Consider the following 14,419-nt stretch of genomic DNA (forward strand, 5'->3'; position numbering starts at 1 on the left):
TGTCTGATTTATTTCCCTGTTTTTTCTTTTTTTTTTTTTTTTCATTACTCAGGGAACAATGACTTGGATGTGCTGTTTGTTTAAAATTATTAACCAAGTTGTTAAAAGATTCCTTATTAAGATATCTTCCACTAAGTTACCAGAGAGACATATCTGAAATTTAAATCTATGTTTACTTGCCTGCATTAAAAGCAGTCCCCTGCTGGGTACAAGATAAAATCCAAGATTTTTTTGGCCCAAAGAAATGCTTCTGGGCATGAGTGTTATCTGCCTTCGAACAAGCTCTCTTCCCTGCTTTCTGCTTCTAACTCTAACTTCCAACAGCAAAATAGCCCCCCCCACACACATCCAGGTTTTCCCCAAGCTGTCAACCCACTGTGAATGGCCCCACACCTGCATCCCCACACCGACCTCCCTCTTTCCCTTAAATAATCCCAACTCATTGTTTGATGATTCTCTGTGCAACTCATCTCCTTTAAGTACCTAAAACTATATTTGGTGCCCTTTTACCTAGACAGTGCTGTTCACCAAATGTTTTATGCTCCTTACAGTCCCTAACACCCAGTGCAGTGGGGGCCATGTGACCAAGTCTCTAATAAGTGACTCGGGAACAGGAGGGGTGTGCACTTAAGTAAGAGCATTTATTTTTATTTATTTACTTTTATATTTACTTTTTTTTTTTTTAGATTTAGTTGGACACAATATCTTTATTTTATATTTATACGGTGCTGAGGGTCGAACCCAGTGCCTCATGCATGCCAGGTGAGCCCTCTACCCCTGAGCCACAACCCCAGCACCGAGCATTTATTCTTTGATTGCGAGTGTTGTCTTCATTCCAGGACAGCTGCCCAGAGCCAAAGTGGAATAGCATAACTGAGAAACAGATGCCTGCTACAGGAAACCACCTGAGATTTGGTCTGTTACTTAAAGATGCCTCCCTTCAGCCCTGAGAGGGCTGCAGTAATATGTAAGCAAGTGAATGCACAGTCTTAAAACCTGTGGCTTGGAACAGTGATTGGGCTGGAGAGGGAGGAAAGCACTGTGGACTCAGACAACAGAGTCTGAAGCTGCAGCGAGACATTTGGCCCAACACTCGAGGTAAAACCTGGGGTAGCGTGGGAGAAGAGTTCTAGTCAAAGGAGCTTCTAGAATGTGAAGACAGACAAGTCAAAGTGACCCGAGATAGCATCTCTATGCATGGATCAGCAGGAGGCTGGGACCCTAACAACCTCCACCATAAAGAGAGGAGAAATGCGGTTTTCCTCTGGATGGAGCCAGTTAGCTAGCCCAGATGGCCACGCCATCTGTGTGTGACAGTGGTGCTGTCGAGTTCTCTTACTGGAGACCAGTCAGTATCCACCCTCAAAACATGGGTTGTGTCTGACAGAGTGTAGGAAAGGGTGACGTTTTCTTTATGTCTTCGAAATGTCTTAGCAGATTGTTTGCAATCTGCTTTGCATTCTGTTTTAACGGTACTCAATAATAAGAATTTTTTGTCTCCTCCTTTTATGAAATTTCTGGGTCATGATAAGATTTGTTTTCAATTATATTTTTCTTTTTTTTTTTTTTTTAAATTGTATTTCCAGGGGAAGAGGTCTGATAACAAATTGTGAATCGTGAATATTGGCTGGCAAGGCACTTGAGAGAAAGAAATTGAGAATTTTCAATAAAAAAAAAAAATGAAAGGGCTTTGAAATTTTCATAACCTTGCAAGACTGGAGAAGATAACTGTGTGGAGACATCAAAGAGAAGGAGATAAAATTAAGAAAGTGTTTAAGTAACAGAAACAACGCTAAACAGCCTCAAAGAAAAGAGCAGATTAAGGGTGACCTGCATGTGCGCACTGGTTGAGCCTCTGCTGGAGAAGGCGGGTCAAGGTAAACAGCAGCCTGGGAACACCAGGCTCACAGCCACCTTTTAATTAGATGACAATGACCTGAGGCAAAGAATCGATTAAGTGACACTGCTCCTGCAGGAGCCTGAGAAAGTCACACTGCCCCTGTGCAAATCAAAAGTCGGTGTTTTTTGAGAAAAAGGAAATAAAAGAATGCAGCGAATCTCAGCAATGTGTTTCAAAAAAACCCTGGGTGATGAGTATTGCACTCGGTACATGTGCTTGGTCCACTAGAAGCAAATATGCGAGCAGCCTCGTAACAGTTCAGCAAAATTTTACAGAGGGAAAACACCCTAAACCAAAAACGGCTATGACTTCTCAAAAACAATTAAAAATACTATCCACTTATTGGTATATTTTCCTGGGAAATGTTCATATCAGTACAACCAAACTTAATTTTGGGGACATTGCTACCACCAGTTTAGACACCCTTAGTGTCTAACTTACAGAAGAGAGACGTGGACATTATTTACAGAGTGAAAGATTCCAAGACTTCTGAGGTGTGGACAGCCTCAGTAATGCCACTTCAACACTGATTTACTTCAGGCCACATGATTTCCAAGAGGGTCACCATCTCTAAATAAGAAACAGTTCTGTCATGTAGAACTGCTGTGGCGCCTCCATTTTCTGGGAGAAGAATGGATCTCCAACTTTCCTGCCATCTGGTTGGATCTCTCTGCCCTTCCCTTGACAGCCAGGTCCAACAGCTACGACTGTGGCTGGAAATTCTTCCGCCTGAGATATTTCTGGAACAGTAACCCCTTGTTTGGTGCATTTTGGCTGCTCTCCTTGCCACCCATACCCAGGGAAGAAACTGGCTATGGGCCCTGCCCCGTGGCTCAGACTCTGCTCTCAGGTTGTTTTATGCCTTTTCAATACACAGCGACCCTCAGATCTCTAGTGTGACCTACCCAGGGCAGAGTGTGGCTGAGGCACTGGAGAGAAAGAGAACACTTTCCCAGCGTCCAGTCCAGTCACACAAGGTCAGGGAGGCTGAGGATGGAGGAGAGGCCTCCCGGCAGGCAGCGGGCAGAGCCACGGGGAGAAGGCTGAGCCAGCCTTCCAGGGAGCAGCAAGCTGCAGGCAAGGATCCTGTCAGCTCTCAGGTGAGGCCCCGGGATGCTCCTCAGCCAGATCTCAGGACCAGGGCCTGTCGTCGGCCGGGCTCCTGATCCTTTCTCTATTCAGTGGTGTGTTTGAGGTGTAGGCTTCCTGTCTTCTAAACTACTGATCATGGATGGGTAGAGGCAGAAAATGATCTTTCCTAATCTTTCTCTTGGAGAAGAGAAGAGAAGCCATTTCTGTGTCTGAGGTAGATGTTGGTATAAATCACCTGCCGACGCTAAACTCTGCGCTAGAGTTTGGGCCTGGTGGGTTGTATCAAGCACTACTTCTGGGCCAAAGTACTTAAACAGTTGGTATTAGTCAGCTCGGGCTGCCAGAACACCGTAGCACAGACCCGGTGGCTGAGACAACAGGCATTTATTTGCTCATGGTTTTGGAGGCTGGATATCTGCGACTAAGATGCCGGCGTGGTCAGTTTAGCTGAGGGCCCCCACCTGGCTGACAGATTGCCACCCTGTCTCTGTGGCTGGGCTCACTTGGCTTTTCTTCTGCTGGGGGGTGGAGGAGGGACAAAGAGATCTTTCTTTGCCTCTTTTTATAAAACTGCTAATTCTGTCACATTCGAATCCCACCCTTCTGACCTCATTTAACTTAATCACCTCCAGAGAGGCCCTATCTTCAATCTATGACACCTGTTGGATAGTGTCCTGCCCTCCTCCCCTGCCATGTCAGCTGCGGTGGGAGCATTGAGGCATCTGAGACAGGACGTGCAGCCGCATGGGCTTCTGGATGGTGCCCAACCTCAGACCCAGCTCCAGGGAGGGATTAGCCTTTGCTAATGCAGTCATTGAGAGCTGGGGTTGGCACTGTTGCCTCTTAAAATCCGCAGCGTAACTTAACCCTTTGTAACGTGGAACATCCCATGGTCTCCTTCATGGGAATTCGTACCTTATATTGTGCCACGTGTTCATCTGTCTTGCCAAGTACCCTCTGAGCTCCTTAAGGGCAGGGATTATGCATTTTTCATCTTTATGTCTCTAGTTCTTTTTCTTAGTGTTTGACTAATGAATAAAAAGCAGCCCAAAAGGTAAGTAGAGGTTTTGATGTCATAAAAATATTTCCATCCTAGCATCTAACTGGATTTAGATGACATGGTCGAGGGCACAGGAATGGGCACCAGGGAGGTGTGTGATGTTAAAATCCACAGGTGTACACAGACCCCTCCTCTAATTCCAAACAAGTGGTGTTAAGACAAAGCCTTTTAGGAAATGAGTGGTTTTTTTTTTTTTTGGTGTGTCTAATTTGGAAAATCTCTTGCTATGATAATAGTAGGACTAATATTTCCCCCCTAGGATAAAACATTAATTAAATGCCTTAGGAAACTGTTCTCATCAAGAAATGGAGGCTCTGATCTTCGTTTTTGCTCCGTTAACTTTAAAGTTCAATACATTTTTATTGAACCCACACAGACGTTAGTGCGGATTGCTTTTCACTAATTGGTCTATGGGGATCACAATGACAGTTTGCTCTTCCTTTTGGACTTTTCAATTCTCCTTCAGAAAGTTCCTAAACTTTCTTAATAGTCATTAAATCAAAGAATGATTTCTAGAAATGAGGGGGTAAAAATCACTGGAGTTCTGGTTTGATCTACCCTGGACTGGTGGCGGGGGACCACCTCCCCTGGAAACTCCTTCTCCCAGGAGACCACTCCCTGCTCTATAGAGCAGGAGCCTTTCACTGAGTCCTTCACCCAACAGATGCACAGCTTTGCACATGAGCCCCTCTGATCTGTTCCCACTGGTGACGTCCTCACTGAAGAGCAGGTTCAGGGCGCCTGCCAGGTGGCAGCAGAGAGTCCAGCGCCACAGGGACATGCTCACACTTCCCTCACTTCAGCTGAAGTTACACTTGACCCTGGTGCTTCACTTCTTGAGTCTAGCTGTATTTCATTTTAATCAACTGCAACTTTTCCATGTTTCAGTCAAGAAATGTCTTAGGACCCTGTGATAAAGGAACTTGAGTCCTGCTTACTGCCTAAAAAAGCTGTCGGGGACACTCTCTGGTAGATAAAATATGTACCAACCCGTTGAAACCTACAGAATAGGAATTACCAGTTCAGAAGAAAATATCAGAATCACAAAATACACTCTTTTTTTTTTTTTTGAAGAAATGGCCCCCAAAATACTCTTGATGACAAATGAAATATTTTATGAAAAAAGAACAAAGTTAGTGATAACTTGACTGATTCCAAGGAGCTGGGCTCTGTGCGAGCGTTGGAGAAATGGCTTGCTACGTTTGACCATCCCTAATCTGAAAATCCAAAATCTGAAATGCTCTGAAATCCCCACATTTTCAGCATAATGCTCCGAAAGTTTCAGATTTCAGAACGCTTTCAGATTTTGGATTTTTGGATTAAGGTTATCAACCAGGAAAGTCTGTGCAAATATTCCAAAGTGTAAAACTTCAGAAATCTGAGCTACTTCTGGTCTCAAGACTTTCAAACACCAGGCATCCTTAACCTGTATCATATATAGACTGAACAGTTGTACAGCATGTTATATATTCATTCATATTATTATGCATTTTCATGGATTTACATCATATTTAATACTCTGCTTTATCTTGACTCCATTCATTCACTTATTCAGGGGGCCTTAAGATTGAACTGAGGGGTGCTCTGTCACAGAGCTACCTACCCAGGCCGTTTTTTTTTTTTTTTTTTTTTAATTTTTTGATGCAAGCTCTGGCTAAGTCACCAAGGCTGGGGTCTGAGAACTTGCACTCCTCCTGTCTTAGTTTCTGTAGTCACTGAGATTACAGGTATCATCTTACCTTTTACCTACGTACTCAGACATGAAATAGTGAATTGTGTTTATCTGTTTGCATTCCTGATGACAAAAGTTTTAGGGAAAACTAAGTCTCTTCCCTCACTGAATCCTTAATAAACCACATACAGCCTTTGCTTCTACAACCACCATCCCATAGTAACCATAGTTACAGTCGGCGTTGTGTCACATTCCCAATTGCTATGAATTGGTAACCAGATTTTCCTCAGACAGTCAAGTAGAGGCAGTTTTATGAAAGTTGGTGAGACATTTGTTTTAAACACCAATTTTGTTATCTTAGGCATTTTGCTCAATAGGGGAGGTTATGTTTTGAACAATAGTTTTATAAAAAGGATTTTGAGCTCACCTGAATTTTGCCACGCAGGCATTTGCACTCATCTTCATTTTTTTTTTGCTCACAATATTTATGAGGGTACATGAAATGAAAATGCCACATCAGCAGTTTAAAAAGTGGTTTTGTCTTTCACAGGCTAAAATAGGGCATAATCACGAATCCTATGACTTACTCGGCAGATCTGGTAAATTCGTGACATTTTCAGAAAATAAGTTTGCATGGACAATTGGTTGCTTTTTTACTCTTGAACTGCGAAGTTGCAGTCATCACAGTAAAAGAGCAATTGCTCTGAGCTGATGTGAGACCATGAATTCATCTCCCAAATGCTGTTCCCTGCCGAGGCCCCAGAGCTTTCGGGTCCTTGTTCTCCTCTGTCCTCCCCTGGGTACCTGCTCTCCCTGAGGCTTACGATGCATGACTGTAATTATCAGGGTGAATGAGGTTATGTCCTTCCAGAATAAAGGATCTAGATCCATCTTATTGTTCATTTTAATAACTTAGAATCGATCACAGTCGAATTTATCAACACTTTTGAAGAAGTCTACCAGTAAGGAGAGTATTTTGACATATTCAATTTTATTACTTACCAGTACACCCAGTGACATAAATAAATGGCTAAGAATTTATATCAAAGAGCATGCCCTGTGTAACGAACTAATAAAATCAAACCAGAAGATACCGGTCTTTGCTCTATTTTGCTAGGATGGCTGGCCTGGCTTCACCCCTATATCTGCCTCCAAGCTTCCCTCAGTGTCATCACCGGCCCCTCTGCCAGCTCAGACTCAGGGAACACGTGTCCTAGGTGGGTTTCTCTGGGTCAGTCATGCACAGCCATTCTGCCCTTGGCTCCTTTTAATAAGAGGGAGACCATCTGAAATTTACAGATGATGCACAAAATTACAGTCAATATCCTAATCATTAAGGAGCAGAAGACACCCATGGTATAAAAATAAAATAATACAAACAAATCGTGTTCCAAAGGACAAACCTCCAATCTCAAAGGCAAACAAAAGAAAAAAAAGGAAAAGAGATACCAAATTGCTGTATCAAAATAGAAAGACCTGAGATCATCATTTTCATGTTTGTATTTATGGGGACAAGAAGGGCACTCTCTCAGCCCTGTTAGGAGGTGTATGAATCTGTATTACTTTCCTTCAAAGCAATTTACTTGTACAGTAAAGAACATTTAAGTGTTCACATCCTTTGACCCAGCAATTCTTTTTAAAAGGCTCCGTTAAGAACATAATCAGAGATTTGCACATTTTTGTTTTCACAGATGGTCAGTGTGACCTAATTTATTATAGTTCATTTTGGAAACATCTTAATGTTAAATTAATGATGGCTAGCCATATGTTTAGACCTCATATAGCCACTGGAAGCTCAATTATGAAGTATTCAAGAATTGCTTTTAAATATAATATAAAGTGAAAAACAGGATAAATATCTTTATTTGTATTCATTTAAATCTATATTGGACAGAAATACACCAAAATATTAACAGCATTAATCTCCAGATGGAGATATTGTGAGTAATTTTAAGGTTTTCTTTTCCACTCCTCTATTGAAAGTTTGTATTAACTTTTGAAATTCTATAATTTAAGGAAGTAAAAACTCAATACTATGAAAATATGGTGATTTATTTAAAAAAAACTTAATGTGTTCAAACTTTTTTAGGTTATGAAAAGTGGTTTCTGTTCTTATCATACAAACCCCCAGATAAAGACCTGGCAGTATCCTGTGGCCTAAGGCACCCTATCCACAGAATGCTCTGCTTCCTTTCCTCTTTATGAAAAATAAAAATGATAAATTTCTTCATACTTTCTTTTCCTGTGGAAAAGAAACCTCAAGAAACATGGGGTACAATTTGCATCTAAGAATATTCACCAATATTTGTGAGAAGTTCCATTTTTAACAAATGTCAAGATTCATGACTTTATCATTGTTATTAAATTTTTTTCTCCTTTGCTGGGAAAGGAACTTATGGCTCATGCATGCCTGGCAAGTACTCTACCACTGAGCTACACCTCTAGTTCCTAAAAATTTATTTTAAAAATAAACATTATGTTGTATATATTTTTGTACAACATATTATTTTGAAATATGAACATGTTTTGGAATGAATAGATGGAACTAATTAACAAATTCTTATTTGTGTGTGTGTGTGTGTGTGTGTTGAAAACTTTTTTCACCACCAAAAAAGCTCCTTGGTGCCGCTTGAAGTGCATTCTAGCCACCCCTAATGCAGGCACCATTGATTTGTTTTCTGCCACTACAAATTAGTTTTGCCTATTATGAAATTTTCTACATATGTGATCAAGCATATTGCTTAAAATATTTTTGAGATTCATTCTCATGGTGTTCCATTAGCAGGCAGCATCCTATTGTAGAACTACATTATCATCTGTCTATCCAGTCACTAATGGATGATCATTTGGGTTGTTTCCAGCTTTGCCTGTTATGAATACAGTTACCATAAACATCCAGATAAAAATGTTGTGTATGTTTTGGGGGGTTGGGTAGATAAATATCTAGAAGTAAAACTGTCATGTGGTACACATAAAAACTGCCAAACTATTTCTTGAAGTGGTGTTCCAGTTATTACTCCCGTTAGCAAGGAGAGATTAGAGTATTCCATCTCCACTTGACGTTTTTATTGTTTTTGTTTTCTCTTTCTAAGGGGGAGGATTAGTGGTGTCTATGGTTGTAATTTACAGTTTCTGATGACTAATGACAGTGAGCATGTTTTCCTGTGTGCATTGTCTACAAGTCTAGCTTCTTTTCTAAACTGTCCGCATTTGGGGGCCTGTTTTATTAATGGATTATTTTTCTTCTTATTTTGGATTGTAAGAATTCTTTATGGGTCATGAGTATATAACTAAGTTGCTGTCAAATAAAGATTTTATGATTTTCCTCCAGCTCTGTCTCATCTTTTCTCTTATACTCTGAAGTATCTTGTGAAGAGCAGAAGTTTTTAACTTTGATGAAGCCTGACTTATTGATGCATTTTCTATACATTTGTTTTTCATTGTAATAATTATTCTCAACTTTTCCTTTAAAGGTTACAAATATTTTCTTTCATAATAGCTGCCATTCTGACTGAAGTGAGATGAAATATTAGAGTAATTTTTATTTATATTTCTCTAATTGCTAGTACGATGAACATTTTTTCATATATTTGTTAATTGTATATCATCTTCTGAGAAGTGTCTGTTCATGTCCTTGGTCCATTTATTGATTGGATTATTTGTTTTTTGATGTTTAGCTTTTTGAATTCTTTATATACCCTAGAGATTAGTGCTCTATCTGATGTGTGAGAGGTAAAGATTTGCTCCCAAAATGTAGGCTCTTTATTCACCTCACAGATTGTTTCTTTTGCTGAGAAGAAACTTTTTTAGTTTGAGTTCATCCCATTTATTATTCTTGATTTTAATACTTGTACCAAAGGAGTCTTATTAATGAAGTTGGGGCCTAATCCCATATGATGGAGATAGGGACTACTTTTTCTTCTGTTAGATGCAGGGTCTCTGGTTTTATTCCTAGGTCCTTGATCCATTTTGAGTTGAAGTCAGTATGGCAGCTATTATGAATACTAACAACAGTAAGTGTTGGCAAGGATGTGGGGGAAAAGGCACACTCATACATTGCTGGTGGGACTACAAATTGGTGCAGCCAATATGGAAAGATTCTTGGAAAATTGGGAATGGAACCACTATTTGACCCAGCTACCCCTCTCCTCAGTCTATACCTAAAGGACTTAAAAACAGCATACTACAGGCACCCAGCCACATCAATGTTTATAGCAGCACAGTTAACAATAGGTAAACTCTGGAACCAACCTAGATGCCCTTCAGTGGATGAATGTATAAAAAAAAATTTGGCATGTATTCACAATGGAATATTACTCAGCAATAAAAGAGAATAAAATCATGGCATTTGCAGGTAAATGGATAGAGTTAGAGAAGATAATGCTAAGTAAAGTTAGAAAACCCCCCAAAATCAAATGCCGAATGTTTTCTCTGATATAGGGAGGCTGATTCACAGTGGGATAGGGAGGGGGAGCATGGGAGGAACAGACGGACTCTAGATAGGGCAGAGGGGTGGGAGGGGAAGGGAGGGGACATGGGATTAGAAATGATGGTGGAACGTGAAGATCATTATTATCCAAAGTACCTGTATGAAGACATGAATTGGTGTGAATATACTGTGTATACAACCAGAGATATGAAAAATCGTGCTCTGTATGTGTAACATGAATTGTAATGCATCCTGCTGTCATATAAAAATAAAAAGTACTTAAAAATAAATAAATAAATGGAGAAAAAATATTTCTGTATATTTCTTTGACAAGTTTACAATTTTAACTTTTATATTTAGATGCATGTTCATTTGAGTTTTGGGGGGCTATTATGAGTTTTATGAGCAGTTTAGACTACTATAGGAAATACAATTAATTGAGTGGCCAAACAAGAGACATTTTATCATTTCACAGTCTGGAGGCTGAGAAGCTCAAGGTCAAGATTCCAGGAGGGTGGCTTTTGCTGAGATTCTTCAGAGCTGGCAGACGGCTGCCTTGTCGCCACGTGTTCTTGTGGTGGAGGAAGGGAGTCAGCAAGCTTCTCTGGAATCTTTGTGAAAGTACGCTAAGCTCACGTGGCCTCCTGTTTATGACCTCACCTAATCTGGTTATCTCTGGAAGGCTCCTCTGCAGATGCCATGACACTGGGGGTCAGGGCTTCAACATTACATTGGGAGGACACAGGTCTGGCCATGGCAGCAAGGGGAAGGCTGGGGTTCACATTTCTCCTGTCCAGTTGTTTCAGCACTGTTTGTCTCCTTTTTACACGAGTTTATGTAGACTTAAAAATAAAGCAAAACAATAACAAAAAAAAAAAAAAAAACCCCAAATTGACCAGATATGTAGGTGTTGTTTTCCAAAGCAGACACAGATGAAGCTGCATGGAGCCATGGAGTCCTCCCCTCAGGGCCCCAATAACATGCTCAGCTGTCAGATGCAAAAGGCTTCAAACGTGATTCATCAGTTCAGTACAGCAAGGTTGCCTAGGGAGGCATCATCACTCCACGGAAGGTGTCTGCTTTGGAACTTTTCACTATTTTCTGCTGATCATGAGGTTGATCCTTATGTTAATACTACACTATCTTTGTTATTATAGTTTGGTAGCAAGACTCTTAACCAGGTAGTGAAAAATCCTTTAATTATATTCTTCTTTTCAAAATTGCCTTAGCTCTTCTAGATCTTAGGTAATTCCAAATGAATTTTGCAACCAGTTTGTCATTTATTTTAGAAAAGTCTGTTGAGATTTTTATTAGGATTAAGGTGAATCTATAAATTAATTTAGACAAGATTGCTCTCTTAAGAAGATAGTTTTTCCAGTTCATGAATGTATACATATTCCTATTTATTTTGCTCTACTTTCTCTATGCTATATTTTACAGTTTTCCATGTAAAGTTTTTGCGTATATTGTGTTAAGTCCAGCTGCACATATTTCATAATTTGATGCCATTATAAGTAATGCATTTTTTACTTTTAATCATTCATTGATAGCATAGAAAATATAATTGATTTTTATATATTTATATGCTACAACTATGCTCAATTCATATCTTAGCAGTGTTTCAAAATAAATTTGTTAGGTTTTTCCCTCAGTAGTCTCAGTGTACAGAAGTTTGATTTTCAGTGCTTTACAATTTGATTTCTGCAAACAGTAATATTAGAACATAAACAGATTTCAAAGAATTATGCATCATAAGTTAGTAAATTCTAGGAGGGGTAGGGGTAGGAAAGATGGTGGAATGATATGAACATCATTGCCTTAGGTACATGTATGACTGCACATGTGGTGTGATGCTACATTGTGTACAACCAGAAAAGTTGTGCTCCATTTGTGTACCATGATTCAAAATGCATTCTGCTTTCATGAATAACTAATTAGAACAAATACAAAAATTAGTAAATTCCCATGCTTCCTGCTGACCCTTCAATGCAGTAGGCCCCTACCAACCCGCAGGTGTGCCCCAGGTACCAGTTAGTACACAGACAGCTGTACAGTGTTTTCTCCAAAGTCTTGTTGCACTGGTGCCATTTTTTCTAATGGGCCTTGAGGTCTGGACTCGTGGCCAGTCACACTGATTTCCCTTCCTGGAACAGAGTTGGTAATTCTTTCTCTGGCATTTAAACACAAGCTTCTCCCAAGCATTGTGCTGAGCTGCTTCTCCCATTTCCTGTGGCGTTAGCTTTGCCTCAGGATGTGCCACAGCAGAGTTCTCCATGACCAGGGCTCTTCAGACTGAGCCAGAAGCTGCTCTCAGGAATGAGAAACAGGCAATTGGTGATTTCTGAGGGAGAGCTGATACTCAAGAGGCTCACACACCTGTCTGTGGCAATGCTGTGGACTGTGTGTGGCTTTGCCTGCACCAACTCACTGGCTTCTCTGATCATAGCTAGAGGTAGGTATTTAAATTCTGCTAACACAAAAGAGTAAATGCAGTGCCAGAGGGGTCAAATGCCCCAGATAAAACTGGTAGCTGACAGTGCTGTGGTCTAAACCTAACTCACTCTGATTCCCAGGGCGTGTAGATATGTGGGTGTCCGGGTTAAGTTTTAGATATTAAGATATTCATTGTTTAAGAAGTTATTCTGGCAAACAACAAAAACTACAAAACAAATACTAGGCCAAGAAAACAAAAACAGTTGGAGATTATGGACCTCATCTATTTCAATATATTTTTTTTTTCATTTAAGTTACAGAAAATCATTGAGAGCATAAAATTTGGTGTTTTGGTTGAGAATATTAATTTTAAAACATACAAAGCCAGTTTATTCCCCTTAAAGGCTTTGAAGAAATAAGAAATTTGAAAAAATAAAAAAAAAATAAGGAGAAAAAAATGGCAAACCTGAGGTAGACAGGTATAAATGGAGTGAAAATTCTTTACAAAACCCCAAAATGCTTGTTTTTAAAAGCCCTGAGCACTAGTCTGTTGAAATGATGGGACAGATAAAATCATTCTTATTAGCATCATCATCATTAATGTTTTTGTTATTTTTGTATGCAAGAAAAGGAAGATTGGTGTATCCAGGAGAAAGGCACAGGGGAGATGAAGAGGGGGTCTTGGAAGTAGCATTAACTGAGAGAGAACAAACAAAATTGCAGTTCAGTTATATACATACTTCCTTCGGCCAGTAAAAAGTGCACCATAGATTTTAGGTTCTTGAATCTTTAAAAGACATCATATCTTTTTCATAATCATGATTTTAACATAGTTTACATATCTAAAAATACTTATTTTGTTGAGAGTCTTTATTTCTCGTCGTTATCTGGAACGTCATTACCACTACACTCTCAGTACCCAGGCAGACAGGGGCAGAGTTGGGCGAACTCACAGCTGCTGGATAAACAGGATCCAAGGCTCTTCAGGGAGATCAGCAGGTGGAGGGTTCAGCGTTTCCTCTGTGCAAAAGTGCTCCAGACTTGTAAAGTTACTACTACTTGGGTTTTCCTTTTGTTTGTCTCCTTTAGAAGACATATGACTTGAATAAATATTTAGTTTTGTAAGAAGAAGATTACAACTTAAAATTGCCATTTCAAGGCAACGGAACCTCATTGATTGTTACCTTTAGGACCAAGGATTCATTTTAAGTTGTGATAAGTCAGTCCCCACTGTGCAGACTGATGCATTGAACATCTTTACCTTACACAGAATCCTCAAACTCGAGTCTTATATCGGGTGTGTGATAACAATAGCATAGGGGTCGCAGCAGAAAGACACAATTTGGTTGGTTGTGGCTCATGTCTATATCTACATCTGTGCTTAATGATCAAGCATTTGTACGTGTGGATCCCAAGCACAGAGTAGGATGAAGAAACCAACTATTTGCTTGATATGCTCAGTGTGAAATCTGAGTTGTACATTTCATAAATTATGGATTTGCCAACATTTATTCAGTCATTCTGAGTTAATATTATACTTAATTACTAATATTATCAACATAAACATCTGGGTAAAGTTACAGTATACTTGTCACAAGCCTGGAAAGCAATATTTAAATGATTTTATGAAAATACCATTCAATATTGTGTGCTTACATGATATCCACCAAAAGAGTGCAGGGAGAGACATATTTAATTTAACGGGAATCCTATAGCATGAAGATGTATAAAAAATGAGAATTATTATAATATTGGAAATATATTGCATCATTAAAATAGTTTGAGGTTTAGTGGAAGTGACTGAAATTATTTTAAATGGGGTAATTATCTTGC

At 39.6% G+C, this 14,419-nt stretch overlaps 1 protein-coding gene across 1 annotated transcript in view; it reads right to left on the reverse strand.

Annotated features, from left to right (window-relative positions):
* The window catches only part of Dok6 (docking protein 6), a 363,063-nt gene that overhangs the window by 114,019 nt on the left and 234,625 nt on the right, over positions 1-14,419 (reverse strand). The window lies entirely within an intron of this gene.

Source organism: Callospermophilus lateralis, chromosome 17 (genome assembly GCF_048772815.1).
Source record: "Callospermophilus lateralis isolate mCalLat2 chromosome 17, mCalLat2.hap1, whole genome shotgun sequence".
NCBI classification, from domain to species: Eukaryota; Metazoa; Chordata; class Mammalia; order Rodentia; family Sciuridae; genus Callospermophilus; species Callospermophilus lateralis.